The sequence below is a fragment of the Camellia sinensis genome, chromosome 3 (genome assembly GCF_055761805.1).
Source record: "Camellia sinensis isolate YWXY chromosome 3, ASM5576180v1, whole genome shotgun sequence".
Classification (NCBI taxonomy): Eukaryota; Viridiplantae; Streptophyta; class Magnoliopsida; order Ericales; family Theaceae; genus Camellia; species Camellia sinensis.
In genome coordinates, this window is record NC_138963.1 from 12,132,061 (window position 1) to 12,148,097 (window position 16,037).

At 38.7% G+C, this 16,037-nt stretch overlaps 1 pseudogene across 1 annotated transcript; it reads left to right on the top strand.

Annotated features, from left to right (window-relative positions):
• The first annotated feature begins 4,474 nt into the window (after nucleotides 1-4,474).
• Nucleotides 4,475-12,361, top strand: LOC114301859 (sucrose synthase 6-like; annotated as a pseudogene). Its single transcript, XR_014363445.1, has 15 exons — nucleotides 4,475-4,678; nucleotides 5,117-5,249; nucleotides 5,441-5,595; nucleotides 5,746-5,938; nucleotides 6,016-6,134; nucleotides 6,216-6,432; nucleotides 6,530-6,625; nucleotides 6,728-6,901; nucleotides 6,995-7,111; nucleotides 7,218-7,379; nucleotides 7,447-7,671; nucleotides 7,779-8,345; nucleotides 8,445-8,583; nucleotides 8,661-8,824; nucleotides 12,117-12,361. The product of XR_014363445.1 is annotated as a sucrose synthase 6-like (transcript).
• The last annotated feature ends 3,676 nt before the right edge of the window (nucleotides 12,362-16,037 follow it).

Below are 16,037 nucleotides of genomic sequence, written 5' to 3' on the forward strand. Positions count from 1 at the left end.
ACTTACTGGCATCACACATTACAAATAATAACATTCCGGCAAACATATCCACGCAGTAAACCGTCAGTGGCAAAACAAGACCAAGCAAGAGTGACATCTCAAACAGGGGTACTACAAAAGTTTAGAGTCTTCTAGCACAAGGGACTTTCAAGACAAGATGTGCTGCGAAAGTTTAGAGTCCTCCAGCACAAGGGACTTTTAAGACAAGATGTGCTGCGAAAGTTTAGAGTCTTCCAACACAATGGACTTCCAAAACGAGACGTGCTGCAAAAGTTTAGAGTCCTCCAGCACAAGGGACTTTCCTAGAAGGTCATCAAAACAAGATCATGCTTGATATACAAAATAGGGACAATTATTCATGCTTAACAAATACTTTCAAAACAAAGCAAAGCAAAGTCTTTATCAAAACATATAACATAGCTTTATTAAAAATACCACTCACCTAGTTCGTCAAACGTCGGGGTCAAGGCAAGTCCAAGTGCTACAAACACATGGCAAAGTCTATTGAATGCACTACTCAAAACAAGTCTAGCACACATGCAAATGACCTCGGCATTCTTCAGAAACTAAGTCAAATCAAATCAAAACACAATTTCTTATCTTTGGAAAACACACTGGGCAACTACCAGGTCTAGGCCGAGGTCCCACACCTCCTTGCCGAGGTGTGGCCTCGATGGCCACATTCAAAAGCGAAGTCGGGAAAATCTGGGTTTCCCTCTTGACAACATGAAGAACATGAGCATGAAGAACATGAGGAACATGAACATGAGGAAGATGAATGCAAAGATAAAAACTTGGTATTACAAAAGCTGAGATTTCATGCTATGAATCCAAAAACATGGACCTGGGTACCCATACTCAAGGATCTTATCAAAACAAACACAAAAACATAGGCCTTAATGCAAACCTTCGGATTAAACGAGGCTTTTCTTCAAGAATGCATGAAAACCATTTTCTCTTTCTAAAACAAACTTTAAATCAATGCATGACGTGCCGAACAGGTTTGATCGCACAATGCAGCTAGATGATCAATAAGAACAACAAAAATAGGTTAAGATCCTAACTTCAAAACTCGAATCTAACGGTTCTAGCTCCAACGATCAAGCTTGGAAGTTCACTCTCTCTCTTGCTCAAACTTCTCCTCCTTCTTCCTAGAGTCTCTCTCTCTAAAAGGCAAGATTTGATACAAATGATATGTTTCTCACGACAATCACTGACTTAATCCCTCTACTGGGACACGTGGCATCGGCTGATTGGCTCTAATAAAAAACGTGACTGGCTGACAAGACAAGACAAGACCATGACAAAGTGTACTCAACAAGCTAGGCGGCAAGAGCACTCCGACGAGTAACGACATCGGCTAACAACAAGACTTCGGCAAGCAAGGGGCAAGGACATCGGCTTGGAAGGACAACACTTGACTAAGCTGTGCCACACCTTGGCCTAGATGTGCCACACCTCGGTCTATGCAATACCATTCCAGGAACAAAATCACTAAGTGCAAGGATCAAGGATCTAGAACGCTTAGATATGAACATCTCGGCCTAGGTGACGCGCACCTCGGCCTAGATGGTGACATCTCGGCCAATATGCCACGGTGAAGATGGAGGTCAACCGAAGTGGTTCCAAGATAGTTCCAAGTGATAAAGGTCTCAAAGGTGTCTAGGCTTTAGATGACCTCGGCAACACACCAGACAAAAGCAAAGCATGCAAGCAATCATTCAAGCAAAACAAGACAAGATTTGCAAATGCACATATTAAAACAAGATCATCCATAATGCGTGCAAGTATGACTAAGTTAAAATGAGGGTTGTTACAAGCGTGGAAACCCCCACTCGAGCGTCAGACACAGACTCCCGCTCGAGCGTGAAAAACACCGCTCGAGCGTCGATTGCACACCTGCAGAAGTTTTGCAGACAAGGTCCCCGCTCGAGCGTCAAACTCCCCGCTCGAGCGGAGGAACAAAAACAAAGGGTCACGCTCGAGGGTCAAAACTCCCGCTCGAGCGTCCGAAGAACTGCAAAGAAAAATACTGGGAGATGGAAATTCACGCTCGAACGTCAAAACGCCCGCTCGAGCGGAGAAGCAAAAACAAAGGGCCCGCTCGAGCGTCAAAAGCCCCGTTTGAGCGTGAAGGCCAAATTCTGGGCATCAACTTTTGGTTCCAAGGCACAACCACCCTATTTCAAACTTGCCTAACACAACCCAAGACTCATATATAAGGAGTAAGGGAAAGAAATGAGAATGAGACAACAACACAACCACGGAACCAAGTCCGGAATACAATATACAAAGGAAAGGGAAACCGGAAGACAATACATATAGTATCAAATTCATCCATTTTTCGGTTACTCGTAAAATTCTGTTTTGGTGTTTTCTGTGGTTCACGCGCAATACTCTATATGGAGCAAGAGGCATAATAAAACTACTAGTTGTTGTTAGAAGAAAGGGATTGTTTGGTGTTTCATAATTGATCTAAAGAAATCGGTGTTTTCTGTGGTTCATGCGATACTCCAAAGAAATCAGTGTCTGACAATTTATCTATTTGTGCAAACCAACTGTCAGTGATGGTTAAGGGAGATTTGTATGATTTTCATTGTTATTTTTGAATACACCCAAAAACAGAAACTGAAAGGGTTTTTGAAAAAATTTCAGACTTTTTTAAAACTCCATTTAAAGCTTATTTTTGAACAAAAATAATAAATTCTGAAACACCTTGCTTCTTTTCATTTTTCAAAAAATTTTACTTTCTAATTTTCCGTGTTTTTTTGTTTTTACTGAATTTTTTTAATATTTTAAGCAATTTTTTTTTTTACTTTTTAGACACACCTAACATAAATACACCTAAAAATTAAAAAAATTGTAAAAAAAATCTTTTAAAAATTCACTAAATACCAAAAATACAAAAAAAAAATACAAGAATTCAGTACATTTTTTTGTATTTTTATGTATTTATTAATTTTTTAGAATATTTTTTCACAAATTTTTTACTTTTTAAATACATCTAAATAAGGTGCATCTAAAAAAGTAAAAAAAATGTTTAAAATTTAAAAAATATTCACTAAAAACAAAAGAATACGAAAACCAAAAAACTCAATTTTCAAAAAACTTAATTCAGAAAACTAAAACCAAACATTTTTTTTTTTTACTTTTTCAATCTTTTGGTTTTTGAAAACATATTTGTTTATGGAAAATGTTTGAGGGCCACAATTTTTGTGGCCACAATGGCTCAAAACTATCAAAACGACGTCGTTTTGGGTGCAAAACATGCCAAAACAACGTCGTTTTGACAATTTTGAGCCATTGTGGCCACAAAAATTGTGGCCCTCTAGCATTGTTGTTTATTTATTTATTTTAATGATACCAAAAAACAGGGACTCTTTTCAAATTAGTAAATCAAGTTGAATAGATTGACTTGACTTTTTTTTTCCGTTCTATTTCCTATCATCAAGTTCACTTGAATTGTTCAATGTATTATAATTTGGAGAAAAAGACTTCATAAATTCTTATAAAACAAAGAGTTGTTTGATATAATCTATGATCCAAGCACAGACTAAGTGTTCAAAATCTGATTATTATTTTTTTTTGGTGGATCGTATTAGGTGCATAATTTAACATGTATCGTAAATCAACTTGATAAGCTATTTGGATGAAGTCAAAGACACTTGACTTGTAATGACATACTGAGTAGTCTAGAGGGATGCTGGAAATTTCAATTTTAAGAAATAAATAAATTCATCATGAATTTTAGAATTTAACATTCATCAGTATTCTCAGCCCCAATATTTCACCAATAAAATTTCTTGGCTTTTAATTATCAGTTTTCCCCCATCAAAAAAAGCATCAGCTTTTATAACAGCTCTAATATGTGTGATTATCAAATATATTGGGGTTAATTTCACATTTTCATTTTTTTGGAGACAAATGCGATAAAATGAAGATGTTAAGATTATTAGATTGAGCTAATATTTTTCATGAATGATACATACGGATGACTCTAGTAGTGAAATTCGTGTTATAACTATGTCACTTATGACCGGGCCCCGAGTCCAAATATTTCAATGATTTTTGTACGTAGTTGTGAAATTCATGCTTTAACAACTACATTCTAAAATATAGAACTAAAACTAGTGAGAACTAGTATCTTTCATGCTGAACTATTTTTTATAATCGGTTTTGTGTCCTGATCTCATTTTTTATTTTTGGTTTAGTCTAAGCAGCTTTGGTTTCTGTCTGGGTATGCTTGTCAATGATGTTTGGTTGGGAAGAAAAGAATAAAAAATTCATCCAACTTAAAGGATTATCTAATTAAGAAAACATCCTCTACTTCACATTCCTATAAGTTAAGTTATATTGTGGGGAAAAGGTAAATCTCTCAGATTTGCTTTTCACGATGTTGAATTCCTTTCTTTCCTACATTCTCTACTTCCTCTACTTCACATTCCTACATTCTAAGTCTTTCTTTCCTACACTCCGCACCAAGGAATTTCCTCTCTCTTTCTCTGACTAGTCCACCTAGATTTCCCTCTCTATATATACCAAGAAGCATTTCTGGGAATTCAAAATCATTCGCACTTTCGAAATCTAACATTAGAATGGCTTCAAATATTACAGTAGTTGATAGCTTGTCCGACGCTCTGAGACAGAACCGTTACTACATGAAGAGATGCTTTTCTGGGTATGTATTTTTTTTTTTCTTCTTCATTTCTTCCCTCTTGCATATATAAAATTAGCCAGGATAATTTATCCATGAGAAGGGTATTTTAGTCATTTTGTAATGAAAGTTTTATCCGTGATAAATTGTGCTGCATTCTCTTGGAAAAAAAAACAGTCCCACATATGTTCGATATAAGGGAGTTTGGGATAAGTATCTCAAAATTTTTCCAAGGAGAGTATTTTAGTCATTTTGTGATGAAAATTTTATCTTGTCCTACATTCTCCCCACATATGCTTGATAAAAGGATATTTGAAATAAAATAGTTATATTCTACACTCATTTGCGAATCAAACATGACCTCATTGAACTAAACTTTGCCATGCAAACCATGTGAAGTTCACTAATTATTTAGCTTGGCTAACAAAATAGGAATTTTTGTTCTATGTCTGGAAAATCAAGGTTTGTAGGAATGGGGAGAAGGTTGATGAAACCCCACCAAATAATGGAAGAAATAGACAAAGCAATCGAGGACAAGCGTGAAAGATCCAGAGTTTTGGAGGGTTTACTTGGCCAAGTCTTCAGTTCTACCCAGGTTTTAAACTTACTCCCTCTCCCTCTACATATGTACATGTACAAACGACAATAATGCTATAGAAAAGTGCACAGAAACATCTATATGAGGTCTAGACTACCGTAAACCACAAATTGATCCTATTAGCATTAAAGTACGTACAATACACGTCTTTGTGCGAACTATAAGTAATTTCATCTGAACTTTTACAGGAGGCGGCTATAAATCCACCCTACGTAGCTTTGGCAGTCAGGCAAAGCCCTGGTTTCTGGGAATTTTTTAAGGTGAACGCCAACGGTCTAGAAATGGATTTGATAACTGCCAAAGACTACTTGAAGCTCAAAGAAATAGTGTACGATGAAAATTGGTGCGTGTGAATTTACATGGCTAGCAATGAATTTTATGTTTTTCTTATGATGGTTCATGATCATTGTCTTTTACTGTGTAATTCTTAACAAAAATTTCAAGACCTGTTTTTCTTAAAACAAATGTGCCGTAAAATGATTTTGATATGCAGGGCAATGGATAAAAATGCACTGGAAATAGATTTTGGAGCATGTGACTTCTCTACTCCTCGCCTAACCCTTTCTTCTTCTATTGGAAATGGAGTTGACTTCATGTCAAAGTTGATTACCTCAAGGATTAGTGGTGATCTTGAACGTGCAAAGCCTTTGCTTGAGTACTTACTCACCCTAGATCATCACGGAGAGGTATCTAGACAAGTAATTTGAATTGAATGGCAATAAAAGATCTGATAATTCTAAGCTGACTTTGTTTCCATTTGCAGAATCTTATGATCAATGAGAATATCAACACAGTTTCCAAGCTTCAGGCAGGCTTGATCGTGGCTGATGTTTACGTTTCTGCCCTCCCAAAAAACACTCCTTACCAAAATTTTGAGCAGAAGTAGCCATTTCTTCTATGTTCACTGTAAATTATAGTTCTTGTGATCTCATATATTGTGCAAACCTATTTTTGTATTTTCAGGCTTAAAGAGTGGGGATTCGAGAAAGGGTGGGGAGAAAAAGCAGAAAGAGTTAAAGAGACGATGAAGATCCTTTCAGAGATACTACAAGCACCGGACCCAATTAAAATGGAATCGTTCTTCAGACGGCTTCCAAATATATTCAAAATCGTGATCTTCTCAGTCCACGGCTACTTTGGCCAGTCTGATGTCCTTGGCTTGCCTGATACTGGTGGCCAGGTATATAACACAACCGGTCACATTAGTATAAACAATAGTACATACATACAAAGCTCGATGTGCAACCAGGACTAACAGGCTTTTGAATTTTCAACAGGTTGTTTACATTCTAGACCAGGTGAAAGCTTTAGAGGAGGAATTGCTGCTGAGAATTAAGCAGCAAGGACTGAGTGTGAAGCCTCAGATTCTTGTGGTGAGCGATGCATAAAATTCACCAAGAAATGATTTAATTGACCAAGACAATATAGGTTTTAAGAGTTTATAAGTCTTTCTTGCTTTGCTTATATGTCCACAGGTGACTCGTCTCATACCAGATGCAAAAGGGACTAAGTGCAGCGAGGAGATTGAGCCTGTCCTCAACACGACACACTCCCACATCCTTAGAGTCCCATTCAAGACAGACAAAGGGGTTCTGCACCAATGGGTTTCCCGGTTTGATGACTACCCTTACCTTGAGAGATTTACCCAGGCACGCACCTAAACTTTTCAATCTTCAAGTCCCATGTAAAAAATGTATATGTATCAGCATTTATGTTCTTAATTCTCTCTTTCCCAATTCTAGGATGCTACTTCTAAGGTCCTCAAGCACTTGGAATGCAAACCAGACCTTATACTTGGGAACTACACTGATGGAAACTTGGTGGCATCTCTAATGGCTAGCAAACTTGGAGTCACTCTGGTTAGACCACTTGTCGAGTAGTTTATAATCGTTTTTAGAAATCGCTTTACGTTCGATTCGTTATTGAGTCATGAAGGATCTAAAGTTCAGCATGCTTCAAACCTAGGGAACCATTGCTCATGCTTTGGAGAAAGTATGAAGATTCTGATATCAAATGGAAAGAGTTGGATCCAAAGTGCCACTTCTCGTGCCAATTCACAGCAGACTTAATTGCAATGAATTCAGCCGATTTCATCATTACCAGCACATATCAAGAAATTGCAGGAAGGTTAGTTTGTTTGACCAAAATGTTTGTCTCTATCATTGGTCAAAACTTACTTTTTTATTTTTGTAAGCAAGAAGAGGGCTGGACAATATGAAAGCCACCAGGCATTTACAATGCCAGGCCTTTGCAGAGTAGTTTCAGGCATCAACGTCTTTGATCCAAAGTTCAACATTGCCGCCCCAGGGGCTGAACAAGCAGTCTACTTTCCCTTCACAGAGAAAAACAAGCGATTCACTTCATTTCATCCTGCCATTGAAGAACTACTCTATGCTAACAAGGATAATAACGAACACATGTAAGTCTATCCATTCCACTCATCTCATATCCCAACCCTCGTTTATACCTAAGAAAATAAAAATTAACGAACTTTTGATGTTAAATCTGAAACCGAGTTTGGAACAGAGGATTTCTGGCAGACAAGAAGAAACCAATCATCTTTTCGATGGCAAGGCTTGACACGGTGAAGAACATTACTGGATTGGTTGAGTGGTATGGGAAGAGCAAAAGGCTTAGGAACTTGGCAAATCTTGTCGTTGTTGCAGGTTTTTTTGATCCATCAAAATCGAAAGATAGGGAAGAAATTGCAGAAATAAATAAAATGCATACTTTGATTGAAAAATACCAACTCAAGGGTCAGATCAGATGGATAGCAGCTCAGATTGATAGGTACCGCAATGGAGAGCTGTATCGGTGTATTGCTGATACAAAGGGGGCTTTTGTGCAGCCTGCATTTTATGAGGCTTTTGGTCTGACAGTTATTGAAGCTATGAACTGTGGATTACCCACTTTTGCGAGCAGTCAAGGAGGACTGGCAGAGATTATTGTTGATGGGGTCTCGGGTTTCCATGTCGATCCTAACAACGATGATGAATCGAGCAAAAAGATTGCTGATTTCTTTGAGAAGTGTAAGGTGGATGCTGAGTATTGGAACAAGGTGTCTCAAGAGGGTCTCAAGCGCATATATGAATGGTAAGAAGACCCTAAAAGATCTAAAGAATTTAGAAGTCTGTTATATGAATTTTTATTAAGAATTTGAAAGATCTAAAGAGTTAAATTTTCTAACTGCAGCTACTCGTGGAACATCTATGCAACTAAGGTCTTGAACATGGGATCTTTATACGGGTTTTGGAGGCAATTGAATAAAGAACAGAAACAAGCTAAGCAAAGATATATTCAACTGTTTTACAATCTCCTATTCAGGAATCGGGTGAGTTAGTTGGACTACTTGTTTTTCCCATGAATTTATGGGCAAACAAATATACTAAACTACGCACAATGTTACAGGCGAAGAGCATAGCCATCCCAAGTGCTGAAGCCCAAAAAACAGCACCAACTCCAACGACGAAACCCCAAGAAGCAGCGATGCCAAAACCAAAAGAAACAGAAATACTAAAAGCAGAAGAAACAGCAAAAACAGCAATTACTAAACCACCAGAACCTACGCCCAGGCATGTTTCCTAACTCTCACTGCAAATATAGGTTATAGTATGCAAGTTTCACAAACACATGAATTATGTGCACAAACATGATTTTTTTATCAACTATGTGCACAAACATGATCACTCAAGTAAGAAATAATGTATAGAGAAAGAGAGAGAATAAATTGTATGTATTATTATTGATTGATATTTTAATGTTATGGTTACAATGATTCCTATATATAGGAGAGGGTGAGTGTGTAGTAGGTGAGGAGTAGGTGAAGTGGAGGTGGTAGTGGTGTAGTGGGTTAGGTTTAGTGGAGTAGGTGAGGTGGTAGTGGTGTAGTGGGTTAGGTTTAGTGGAGTAGGTTTAAGTGGGTGAAGTAGGTGAGGTGAGGTGGATTTTAACAGCCCCCGCAAACTCAAGGGGGATAGGAACTAACCAACTTGAGTTTGGAGAGAGTAACAAAACAAGAAAATACATAAAAATAAAAGAGGATAGGTGACACTGTATGGTCGTGTCAGACCATTGGTGAAGACACTGGATGGCGGTGTCAGACCGATGTAGAAGACAGTTTATGGGGTCATGTCGGACCGTTGTAGCAGACAATGTTGTGACAGTTGTTGTGACAGTTTACGGAGTCTTGCTGGACCCTTGTAGAAACTAACCGGAATCAATGTCGGGACAGTTTATAGAGTCTTGTCGGACCCATAAAGGAGCTAACCGGAATCAATGTCGGGACAGTTTACATAGTCTTGTCGGACCCATGAAGGAGCTAACCGGAATCAATGTCGGGACAGTTTACAGAGTCTTGTTGGACCCTTAAAAAGTCGCACCCTCAAAAGGTGTGCCCAATCTGTCAAAAAAGGCGTGCCATCAAAAGGTGTGCCAGATATGATGGCGAGGCACGTGAGTGCCTTGGCTGGCGCGCCCGTTTGTCGTCTGGCGTCAAGTGGCGCGCGATACGCGTGGCTGCCTCGGCTATTTAACCAAGACGAAGGCAGAGGCTGAGGCAGAGAAAAACTGAGAGAAACCTCTAAAAAATCCTTCGTGTTGCTGAGAAAGATAGTTCCGTTTGCGGGGAGAGATAGTCTGTAATACTCTGTTGCCCAGAAAATAGTCTGTAACACTTGGTTGCCCAGAAAATGGCTTCGTCTTCCCGCGGTCTGCTCACCCTCTTTCCCGACCTCAATGAGTCAACAAGAGAGATTACTGGAGCGGTGGCACTGGAACCTCAACCAAGTGCCCCGGAGTTTGCTCCGTTGAACTTTCCGATGCGGTCTGTGGAGCAAAGAATGGCAGTGCTGTCGGATGTGGAGGCCAATCAGTATACGTTGAAGGCATGTGTGGAAAGCATGACGGCGGTCACCAACTTGTCGAACCGGCTGCAGAGTAGGGCAAATGAGGTGCAGCAGTTAAACTCCCAGCTGGCTCTGCTCCAACGCATGTATAAGGATGCGCGAGCAGAGATAAGCGTGCTAAGGGCAGAAAACAAGGAGCTGAAGCGGAAGGCCACCGTGATGTTCCGATTTGGAGGTCCACCATATGCTGCAGTGGAGGAGCAGGGAGGAGGCAACTTGCTTGGTGGTCGAGGAAGCACGGAGGCAACACCGTCAAGGACCGCCCAGGACGGAGGCAAGAAGAAAAGACCGGCGGAATAGGCGAGAAGAAAAATCCCACTGTTCCGATTTGTGTTGGTTGTGTTTTGTTTTGTTTTGTGTTTTTTTATTTTTATTTTTTTTTTATTTATGGTGTAAAATGCTGATCGGGGTTGATCCCCGGCATGAAGAAATAACAAGTTTGTAAAATGTTGTTTTTTTTTTTTTTTTTTTTTTTTTTTTTGTTTTGGGAGTGTTTTGTTGAAAAAATAAAAATAAAATGAAAGAAAACAAGGGAGAAAGAAAATAGATAAAAAATATTTATAGATGGATTATATTGAAAACATCAGTGCGATTGTTTCAAAATAAAGTGGGGTATTTAAAAAAGAGGAAAAGTGACTTGGAAAAAATAAATAAAAATAAGTGATTTTTGAAATCAAATGGAGGAGAGAGAGGGACAAACCCATGTGATAAAGTGGAGAGAGAGTCGGTGAGTGGGGTGCAAAAGGTGAAGGAGAAATGATGGATTGAAAATGGTTTGGGTCAAAAGTGGACACTGTTAGTGGGGAACATGAGTGCATTGATTATTTGATATAATAATAATAATAATAAAAATAAAAAGTTAGAACAGTTGGAGAGAATGAGTGGAGTATGGTAAGGGTTTCATCCAAAGCCAAAATTCCTGCAGCGAATCACTTCGCAAATCCTAGCATGAGCTTTTTCTCTTTCCAGGCTTATTCATGAATTTCCTGGTGATTTCAAGAGCCTCTGGTGGCATTGTGGCAGAGAACACCCCAACCTGGATTTTGGGTGACAGCAACTGAGAACACCCCAACCTGGATTTTGGGTGGCAGCAACTGGAAAATATCATAGATCTGATTTTTAAAAACCTCGTGACAGCATTTCATCAGCTTCATCCAAGACAAACATTTTGATGTAAACAGGGCGAAGTGATTGTCTCCGCAACATGTCAAACACACGACCAGGAGTACCAACAACAACATGAACCCCACTGGAGAGAATGCGCTGATCTTCGCGCACACTAGTCCCTCCAACACAAGCATGAACCTTCACACTTTGCTGGGCAAGTTCAAGAGTGGGTGGAAGAACCAAAGCTTGGCACTCAACCAAGCTATAATCTAGCTGCTGCAGAATTCCAGAGCAGAATGTTGCAATGTTTCCAGTTCCAGACTGTCTCGTCATATGAGGTGAAGAATTCTTCTCCATCAGCCTCACACATGACTACAGTTGCACAAATCTTTGTTGATTTTATCAGCGGAATAGGTTGAGGTCCGGCGGGCGGCTAAGGTGAGGTTGCCGCCCGCCGGAGAAGCGAAAATACTAGGTTTTAAACCAGCTCTGATACCAAGTAAGAAATAATGTATAGAGAAAGAGAGAGAATAAATTGTATGTATTATTATTGATTGATATTTTAATGTTATGGTTACAATGATTCCTATATATAGGAGAGGGTGAGTGTGTAGTAGGTGAGGAGTAGGTGAAGTGGAGGTGGTAGTGGTGTAGTGGGTTAGGTTTAGTGGAGTAGGTGAGGTGGTAGTGGTGTAGTGGGTTAGGTTTAGTGGAGTAGGTTTAAGTGGGTGAAGTAGGTGAGGTGAGGTGGATTTTAACAACTCATTTGTTGCATCATTTTCTTATTTACATTTTGGATTTCACTTTTTTAAGTATTCAACTCTGCTTCAACTCAAAAGAGAATTGTGTACAGGGAAACTGAGGAGCAGCAGCTTGCCTCCCCAAAAGATGATCGCGCAGGTTGCCCACGCTGTTCATGGGGCATCTTTTGCATCACTGTCTTTATCATTCTTTACACTTATATAAAGTATTATGGGTTATTCAAAGGACCATGGTCATATGAGTGATTCTTCAGGAAGAAAAGTTAATAGAAACCTCAAATGTGTAAGCTCAATTCATCAATAAAATTTCCTTGCAGTCTTTATTTGACAGCTATTATATAGATGTTTCATGCTAAAACTTTAAGAGCAGCACTTCATTTGAAGCATGCATGCCTGAAAGGGTGTGGGAAGTTTTTGTGGATGCAATTTACAGAGAGTTTACGAAGTTTAATTTTTCAGTTTGCCACTTTCTCACTGACATTACCCTAATTTCCCTCTATCCAAACGCAGATGCTCAGAATCCCTATTATAAATGGCATAGAAAAATAGAACAAATAATAGAAAGTAGGCTTAATTGCAAACATGGTCTAAAATCTACATTCTATCATGTTAGGTTTTATTTCTTGGCAATCCCGTTTGACAAAACTCCTTTGAGTTGTAATTTTATTCGCATTTTTATTTCAGTGAGGCTATGAGTTGTTAGATGCGAATCCAACCCGAATCAAGCATTTCAGAGAAGTTTGTGATGATAAAGTGTTCAAGATTGCCACTTCGCTGATTATGACGGGGGTCAGCTCGCGGGGGTCCAGGGGGCAGCGCCCCTTGGCGGGTCCGGGGCAGCGCCACGGCGGGGTTGAGGGGCAGCGCCCCCGAAGCAAAATGCAAAAATGCATTCAAAGTTGCCATTCGATCATGTTTTATTTTTCCAGATTTTCCAGTTTTGGCCTGTCCGCTCGAGCGGGACATCGGGCGCTCGAGCGTGGATTGGAAGCTCTCAGCATCTCTGCAGTCGCCTGTAAAAATACTGGAATGTGTGATTTTACGCTCGAGCGGATGCTCCTACGCTCGAGCGCATCTCAGTTTATTTGCACGCAGTTTTTGGTCAGTCCGCTCGAGCGGGCTGTGTTGAGCTCGAGCGGAGATCGCGGGACAGATTCTATAAATTCGCGTATTGGGTCAGATTTTGATATAACTTCTCCAGATCTTCTTTTTGGTTTCTAGGGTTTATATCTGGGGATACTTTGGGAGTTTTCTTTGATGTTTTTATTGAGTATTCAACTCATGATCTAAAGAGAGTACATCAAAGGTTTGTTTGTTATACACAAAAGAGAGAGTTATTCTTCAGTTGTGGATTCTGAAGAATTCGAGCCTGAAGCTTTGGTGGAATCCGGAGTGGCTCATCAGAAAGACAATTTCGTGGTGAAGATGGGGTTGGAAGAGGCACATAGAGGTTGGTTCAATTAGGCGTTGTGGATTCGCTAGGTAATTGAGAGTATACCTGTGTAATTCCTTTAATTCTTCTTAGTGGATTGTCTTGTGGCTGTTGCCCGTGGTTTTTTGATCACAGTTGGAGGTGTCCAATTGTGGTTTTTTCCACGTTAAATCGCTGTGTCTCTTTGTCTTGATTGTTTGATTGTTTGATTGGGATTGTTATATTCTGCTTAAAATTGATACATAATCACAAATCAACATCTAGGGGATTTCTAGATTTTTCATATCATAACAGCAGAAACATGTTTATCACAGATCACAAGAAGACAACAGAAATTGTAGTACACACATAGAAAGCGCCCATATACACTATTGCGTGCTTATTCTAAACCATGAAAAAATCATACAGCAAACAATCCATTTTGTTCTAAAAGCAACTAATAGTTTTTTGCCTCTTTGCTCCGTATAGTGTATCACGTGAATCACAGAAAACACCAAAACAGAATTTTAAGAGTAGCGAAAAAATGAATGAATTTGCCACTACATGTATATGAGTCCTCCATCAGCTCTGGTTGTGAATGTCTTCCCTACGGCCAATTCAAGCATTTTCAACAGGTTTGTATGTATCTGCATACAGCATATCCTGTCCATCCCACATCAGGAGCTTGTTCCTACATGCAGATTTTGAATAAAATCAATATGCAAAAAAAATGAAGTATAAAAATGCTGTTGAAGTATATATTTGTTTCAAAACTTACAAATACAGCAGGAATCTTCCGGCTGCAACTGTAATGTTTTCACGGGCCCTTCAACCTAAACATAGGGCTGAGCAAGGAATCCGTGAAATCCGTAATCCAATCCAGTCCAGTCCAATCCGATAGGTTTGGATTGGTTTTTTGAATCCGCGGTTCGGTTCCGGATTGAAAAATTAAAAATCCGTAGTTCACGGATTGGTTCCGGATTGAATCCCACGGTTCTAGATTAGAACCGATCCGGACCGTATACAAATAGTCTATATTTTTATTATACAACCTCCCCCATAGTATCTTCTCTTATTCTATATAAAATCTAAACTCAAACCTAAAACCGTATAATATCTTCTTTTATTACTTTTGTTTGTTAGTTTTAAGTTTTAATTTGCAATGGTCTAAATACTTATGGTGAAACCAATTTTGTTATGGTTGTTTAAATTATAGAACAGTATGTCGTTATTATAGAAAAACATATTGCTATTATGGAACTAATATAGCGTTATGTTTATATTTTTATAAAATTCAAGTGTTATATATATATATATATTTGTTATTTAATTATGTGAATCCGTGGTCCTAAACCGATCCAATCCGTATTTAAATGGATTGGTTCGGATTGGTTCCATGATTTAAACGGATTGGATTGGTTCCAATTTTTCAGGAACCGTAAATAACGGATTGGTCCTGATTTTATCCCAATCCAATCCAATCCGGACCATGCTCAAACATACAGAAGATTTTTAGTCAATAAGTAAGTAAGAATAGATATATAGAGAGAATCTCACAAAAATGGTAGAATTAAACTTTGTGATTCTTACAAATTTCCAACCCAAAGGAGTCTTGCAATCTTTACAGTTAACATCAGCAATAATGTTAGCACAATCCATATGATGATGTGCTGGGCCAGCAACATCCACATTGACATTGCCACCAAGCAAATGCAATGCAGATTGGCAAGAAGATGATCAAATTGCATTTGTCTCTAGATGTAGAAAAACCGGAATGCAGAACTATCTCTGCCCTCCAAAGAAGTTTCACAAAATTAGATCAAAGACAAGATCTTACACATTCCTTAGGATGCCTGCGTTGATCATTATGTCCTGGAAATCAGACTGACAACAGAAGGTAAGTAAGAATACACACTTGCTTTCTGCTTAATCATTAATGCTAATGAATTAAGAAAAGAAAAAAACCCAATTAGATGATTAAAAACAAGTAACAATCTAATTCAAGCTAACATGAACACATGATCAGATGCTGATGGGCAGCTTAGTTATACTCATCATATTGGTTCAAAACACACAGACTGTTCTTCAATGCAAGCATATCAAGAACCCTAATCTCGCATTGTATTAACAAGCCTAATACTAAACATTTTTTGATTACATCATAAAAAGAATTAAACCCTCAAGATTGGACCACTTTAACAACAAAGACATGCAAATCTTGCAAGTTTAGATTGGAATTATGATGGCTCTGTAATGTAACAGAGCTTCTATAATTGTTAACACGAACAATACAGAAATTGAAAGCAATTAAAGCACAACAAAGAACAGAGAGAGAGAGAGACAGAGACAGAGACAGAGACAGAGAGAGAGAGAAGAGAAGGGTTCAGTTAAGTCAAGCTCCAGGATGGCAGTTTGAGGTGTGGAAAGTGATAACAAACTTGTGTACATTATTCTCGAATGATCAATCAAACAAGTACAAACATATAATCTAATAGAATCAAACCCTAACTACCTAAAGTACTAAACTATCCTTAATGAATAATATAAACTACATAATTCACACACCCCCTCAAACTGAGAATGTGAGCGCAGAAAGCATCGA